General features: G+C 35.3%; 2 non-coding genes across 2 annotated transcripts; both read right to left on the bottom strand.

Annotated features, from left to right (window-relative positions):
- Positions 1-1,241: 1,241 nt before the first annotated feature.
- Positions 1,242-1,348, bottom strand: LOC113864031. The gene has a single exon (XR_003504639.1). It is a non-coding gene; the product is annotated as a small nucleolar RNA R71 (small nucleolar RNA).
- A 4,770-nt stretch (positions 1,349-6,118) lies between these two features.
- LOC113863996 lies at positions 6,119-6,225 on the bottom strand. The gene has a single exon (XR_003504606.1). It is a non-coding gene; the product is annotated as a small nucleolar RNA R71 (small nucleolar RNA).
- Positions 6,226-6,913: the final 688 nt, after the last annotated feature.

Genomic DNA, 6,913 nt, shown 5'->3' with positions numbered 1-6,913 from the left:
GTAATTGAATGAGAATTTGATTAACTAATTTTAGAGGAACTCTTGTTAATGGAAATTGAATTTGTTCTTCAGATCTGAACCAATCACCGAGATTATAGTTTTCTTAGGGATAAGAGACTTTGATCTTGCAATCTTCTAGTTTCTTATGGCTCAAATGGTTATAATTCTATGAAGTTGTAATTGAAATCTAAATTCCCTGTGGAGATGATATTTGGATCTTAATTTTACTCATTACTTGCTGCAATCCTAGTGCACTTGCTAGTGTTAGATTGCAAACAACAAGTTTTTGGCACCGTTGCCGGGGAATTGTGTATTTCAATATCATTAGTAGTAGAAAAGTAGCTAGATTGAGCATTTATTTTTGTTGTTTTGCCTTCAAATTTTTTCTGCATCATTTTTCTGCATCTTGTGTAGTATTCTGCATAATATTGCTGTCTTCTGCAATAAGTTTTTACATTCTTTTGCATTTTCTGCATAATTTCATTTTTCATTGTTCTGCATAATTGTAATTTCCATTCTGCATAATTTCTGCATGATTTTATAATTCTGCAGCTGCTAGATTTAAGTTTCTATATGCTTTTACTAATAGATTTTGCATGATTTCTGTTGTGCATTTTTAAATACTGATTGTAGTCTAATTTTGTTTCATTTGACTTGTATATGCGTGGTAAAAACAAGAATAAATCAATTCTAGTCTTGGATCCTGACATAGACATAACTTTAAGAAGATTAAGAAAAGAATCTAGAGCAGAAAAAGTCTTAGGAAGTGATAGTGATTTAGAAGCTGTCTATTCTCTAGAAATTCAGAGTAATCCTAGAGTGAAAAGGACACCTACACCTTTGATACAACCAAATCTAGCAATAGAGATGGCAGAGCAGAATAGAATTAGAACATTAGGGGAGTATGCAATTCCTAACATGCAAGGTTTTAACTCATCTATAATCAGGCCAACTATCCAAGCCAACCATTTTGAGATTAAACATGCATTATTACACTTAGTCCAACAGGATCAGTTTTTTGGTGGAAATTCTGATGATCCTAACCTACATATTTCAAAATTTCTGCAGTTATATGACACCATAAGAATGAATGGAGTTAGTGAAGAAGCTATCAGATTGAGACTATTTCCTTTTTCCTTGAGAGATAGAGCAAAATGCTGGTTACAACCACAAGGAAGCATTACAACTTGGACAAAACTTGTGACTAAGTTTCTAAGTACTTCCCTCCATCCAAAGCTGCTAAGCTGAGAGGACAAATTACATCCTTTGTGCAGCAAGAAGGAGAATCATTGTATGAAGCTTGAGAAAGATACAAAGAATTGCTTAGAAGGTGTCCACATAATTGTATTCCAGATTGGATGCAATTAGAAACTTTCTACAATGGAATGAATGCAGTAACAAGAACAATGGTTGATGCTGCTGTTGAAGGTTCATTAAACACAAAGTCCTTGGAAGAAGCTCAGAGAATTATTGAGATGATGGCATCTTCAATGTATCAGAATTCAAACTCAAGGAATCAAGGAAGAAACTCTGGTCATGAAGCTAAGGTTCTGGAAACTTTTCTTGCACAGAATCAGCTACAGAATCAAATGTTTTCAGAACAATTAGCTGCCTTAACTCAACAAATCAGCAACCTGCAAACAGGGAGTATGCCTACCAGTCAGCTAAGCTGTGATTTTTGTGGAGGAAACCATGTAAATGGTGCATGCGAGGCATCTACAAGTGAACCATAAGAACAAGTGAATTATATGAACAATTTTCAGAGACAACAACCATCATATCCCCCTGGATTTCAATTTTTGAATAATAGAAATTAGCAGTATTCTAATTGGAATAATCAATATTCTGCTGCCAAGAATTCTAACTCAAATTTGCCTTTTTCTAATGCAGGTCCAGCAACCTAACAACCTTATTTTCAGAGGAATCCATCCACTCAACCTTAAGGAACTCAAAAATTTTCCAAGCCTACGAATGAGAGGTTGACTGAGATGGAAGAAACCATGTTGCAATTCATGAAGCTGACCCAAACAAGCTTCAAGAACCAAGAAGTTCTATGAAGAAACTGAAAACACAAATTGGACAATTAGTTGAACAACTTTCTAGCATAGATGAAGGAAGATTTCCAAGCAATACAGTAATCAATCTTAAGGAGCAATGTCAAGCCATAATTACAAGGAGTGAAGCTGTGATTGCAAGTCCTAAATTTGCAGAAAAGAAAGTAAATGATGCAGCAGAGAGGAAAATTGAACAAGATCTACAACAAGGAAATTTTAAGCTATTAAAGAAAGATCATTTAGAAGAAAAAGTAAATGTTCCTATGAATTCTGATAGGAAAACCAAAAAACAACTCTTTGAAAAAGCTTGCAAGCCAATAGATCCAGAAAAATACAAGAGGCTGCCTTATCCTCAAAGAGTTCAAAATCCTAAACAAGAGGAACAATTTGAAAGGTTTATGAATGTCTTTAAGAAATTACAGATTAACATTCCTTTTGCAGAAGCTTTGGAGCAATTGCCTTCATATGCAAAGTTTATGAAAGAACTACTTTCTAGAAAAAGGAAGCTAGAACATGACAAAACAGTACCTTTGACAGAGGAATGCAGTGCAATTCTCAAGAGAAAGCTACCTCAAAAACTCAAAGATCCTGGATCATTTAGCATTCCTTGTGAAATAGGAAACTGCACTGTGGGAAGAGCATTGTGTGACTTGGGAGCAAGCATAAATTTGATGCCATTGGCTGTTCTGCAGAAACTTGGCATAGAGGAAGTGAAGCCCACCAACATCACATTGCAGCTAGCTGATAGATCATACACTTATCCATATGGAGTTGTTGAAGATTTGTTAGTTAAAGTTGATAAGTTCATTTTTCCTGCAGATTTTGTAATTCTGGACATGGAGGTGGATTCTAATATTCCTTTGATCCTAGGAAGGCCATTTCTTGTAACAGTGAGAGCTTTAATAGATGTGCAGGAAGGTGAACTTATGCTTCGAGTTCAAGATGAGAAGGCAATGTTTAATGTGTTTGAAGCTTTAAAATATCCAGTTGAAGATAGTACATTTATGAAGGTAGATATACTGGATGCTTTTATTACACAACACCATATTAATGAATTTGATGAAACTGCTGTGTTAGAAGAAATAATATCTACAGGGAATGACAAATTTGAAACTCTGAACGAAGAATACATCACGGAAGTTCAACAGCAATTGGAAGCCTTGCCAATTCAAAAACCTGCAGAAAATTCAGTGAAGGAGGAGCTGAAAAAGGATGTTAAAGAAGAGGAAAAGCAGAAGCTAGAGCTGAAACAACTTCCCTCTCACCTGCGGTATGCATTTCTGGATGAGAATCCAGTCATCATCAACAATGAACTTAAGGAAGAACAAGAGGAAAAACTACTGAGAATTTTAAGAGAACACAAATCTGCAATTGGCTGGAGTATTGCAGATCTGAAAGGTATAAATCCCTTATTTTGTAAGCACAGAATTTTATTTGAAGAGAATTTTAAGCCTGTTGTGCAGCCACAAAGGAGGTTGAACCCAACCATGAAAGAGGTAGTTAAGAAAGAGGTCATGAAGCTGCTAGAAGCAGGAATAATATACCCAATTTCTGACAGCAATTGGGTGAGTCTAGTCCAAGTTGTTCCAAAGAAAGGGGGCATGACAGTTGTACCTAATGAAAAGAATGAACTCATTCCTACTAGGACTGTTGATGAATCCATATTTTACTAGTATTTTACAATAGTTTTTAGTGCAATTAATAAAGAAAACATGCTAGAAATAGTAGAAAACCCTTAAAAAAATAATAAAATGTTGCATGTCACTTTTAAACATATTTATTTTAGAATTCAGTGATTTTCTATGTAAAAAGTGACATTTCAAGTATGCTTTTGTAGGGAATTCTGAGCTAAGTTCATGAGGATTGGATGATCAAAGGAAAAATAGAAGAAAAGTAGCAAAAATTGGAGGAAAGAAGTTGATAATTGAAGAACAGCCTCTGAGTGATCACTTTCGCTGGTGAAAGTGATCACTCCAGAACCATAAAATGGAAAAGAGCTTCTGCGTAATCACTTTTGTTGGCAAAAGTGATTGTTTCAGAGAGGTTGCAATGAGAAGAGCTTCTGCGTAATCACTTTTTCTGGAAAAAGTGAGCATTCCAGAGAGTCCTCCAAGAAGAGTAGCTGCGCGTGTTCACTATTATCAGCAAAAGTGAACACGCGCAAGAAAGCAGCTTCTGCGTGTTCACTATTTCTAGCAGAAGTGAACACGCGCATGACATTAGCAAAGGAAGATTCTGCGTAGCTACTATTTTCAACAAAGTGAACACTTTGAAGTGCGCGTGGCTACTATCACCAGCAAAAGTGAACACGCGCAAGTGGAAATGAAGAATTAGCCTCTGCGTGATTACTATTGCTGGAAAAAGTGATCACGCCAGCAGAGCGGGAATTCTATAAAAGGCAGTTAGCTCAGGAATTTAGGGAGTTTTTGTTCATTTTTTACTTTCCATTTGTTTTTGTTGTTGAGAGAGTCAGAGAGGGAGATTGAGGACGAACACCAAGCTTCATTTCTTGAGGGATCAGATTGGAGATTGGCTTGAAGATGTTTCTTCTTTGTTCATTCTCTTCTTCTCTTCTCTTCTCTTCTCTTTTTGTAATGTTTGCCTAAACTCTTTGTGGTTAGGAATTGTGAATCTGAAATGGAAATGTTGAATTGATTTTGGATCTGAATTTTGAGTTTTGGATTGGATTGAGTGATTGATTCTGCTGTTAAAGTAGTGATTGAATGGAAATTTGATCAACTAATCATAGAGGAACTCTATCAATGAGAATTGAATTTTTTCTCAGATCTGAATTAATTGCCAAGGTTATTGGTTTCTTAGGGATAAGATATCTTAATCTTGCAATCTTTTGGTTTCTAAACTTAATGCAGTATTTGATTGGATTAGATCTAAGGGATTGAAGTGATTTGATTAGATGCTAGATTCATTGAGGCAAGGGATTGTCCTTTGATTAATACAACATGAAACTGATTGTCATTCCATCTAAATGCTTGAAAGTTCAGAACTTTATTGATTCAATGTTGAAGTTTTGGTGAAACAATTTCCTAATACTCTTTCTACATCTGTTTACTATATACTTTTGTACTAACTGTTCTGTTTTACTTTCTAATTTCGTTTTTGATACATTCATACCAATTCCATCTGAAATTTGTAAAGCTCAACTAATTGTGATCTTGTGAAGTGGTAATTGAGAACTTTATTCCCTGAGGACGATACTTGGAACTAATTTGATTCTAAGATTTTTTATAACTTGCTACAACAACACTAGTACACTTGCTAGTCAGTTTACCTTCATTGCAACAACAGTTGTAAAAATTGTGACAAGTTTTTGGCGCCGTTGCCGGGGAATAATTTGAATATCATTAGTAACAGGAAAATAACTAGATTGAGCATTTGTTTCTTTAAATTTTCTGCAACTATTACATTACATGTGCAGTTTTCTGTTTTCATTATACTATATCTGTGTTTAGTTGTATATGCGTGGGAAAAACAAAAATAAATCTACTCTTGTCTTTGATCCTGACATTGATAGAACTCTTAGGAGATTAAGAAAAGAGACTAGAGCAGAGAGATTGTAGGAAGTGACAGTGATTTAGAGGTTATACATTCTCCAGAATTTCAAGCACTCCTTTTACAAATAGGAAACATTCACCTTTTAGACAACCAACTCCAAAAGTTGAAATGGCAGAACAACAGAGAATGAGAACCTAGGAGATTATGCAATTCCAGATATGCAAGGCTATAATTCTTCAATTGTTAGACCAACCATTCAAGCCAATCATTTTGAGATAAAACCAGCCTTACTTCACCTAGTGTAGCAGGACCAATTTTCTGGTGGAATTTCTGATGATCCTAATCTGCATATTTCTAATTTTCTGCAGTTGTGTGATACTATAAGGATGAATGGAGTAAGTGAAGATGATATAAGACTGAGGCTATTTCCATTTTCTTTAAGAGACAAAGCCAAATGTTGGTTACCAGCACAGCCTTAGGGAAGTATCACCACATGGACTGAACTTGTGAATAAATTTCTAACAAAATATTTTCCTCCCTCAAAAGCTGCTAAGCTGAGAGGAGAAATAACATCGTTTGTGCAGCAGGAAGGAGAATCACTTTATGAAGCATGGGAAAGATATAAAGAGTTGCTGAGAAGATGTCCACATCATTGTATTCCAGAATGGATGCAGTTGAAAACTTTTTATAATGGAATGAATGTAGTAACTAGAACTATGATTGATGCAGCTGCAGAAGGATCTTTGAGCATGAAATCCTTGGAAGAAGCCCAAAGAATCATTGAGATGATGGCTTCATCCATGTATCATAATTCCAACTTGAGGAATACAAGAAGAGGCAATGAATACAAAGCAAAGATGATGGAAACTTTTCTTGCACAGAATCAGCTGCAGAACCAATTATTTTCTAATCAAATAGCAGCTTTGACTCAGCAGATTAATAATTTGCAGACTGGAAATGTGGTAACAAGTCAGTTGACATGCGATTTTTGTGGAGGGAATCATGCTAATGGTGCATGTGATGTACCTACCCTTGAACCACAAGAGCAAGTCAATTATATGGGGAATTATCAAAGATAGCAACAATCTTATCCTCAACAATCATTTTCTCCTGGATTTCAGTATTCTAATAATAGGAATCAACAATTTTATAATTGGAATCCTCAAATTCTGCAATGAAAAGCACTAATACATCTCTTCCATTTTCAAATGCAGGAAATCACCAACAAAAGCAGTACTTTCAAGGAAATTCTTCTACTCAACCTCAAAGGAGTCAACATTCAGCTAGACCAATGAGTGAAAGAATGAACGAGATTGAGGAAACAATGTTACAATTCATGAAAGTCA

Source organism: Abrus precatorius, unplaced genomic scaffold, assembly GCF_003935025.1.
Source record: "Abrus precatorius isolate BTA unplaced genomic scaffold, Abrus_2018 Scaffold3, whole genome shotgun sequence".
In the NCBI taxonomy this organism is placed as follows: domain Eukaryota; kingdom Viridiplantae; phylum Streptophyta; class Magnoliopsida; order Fabales; family Fabaceae; genus Abrus; species Abrus precatorius.
The sequence above is the reverse complement of the archived record's forward strand: the minus strand, read 5'-3'. Positions and strand labels throughout refer to the sequence as shown.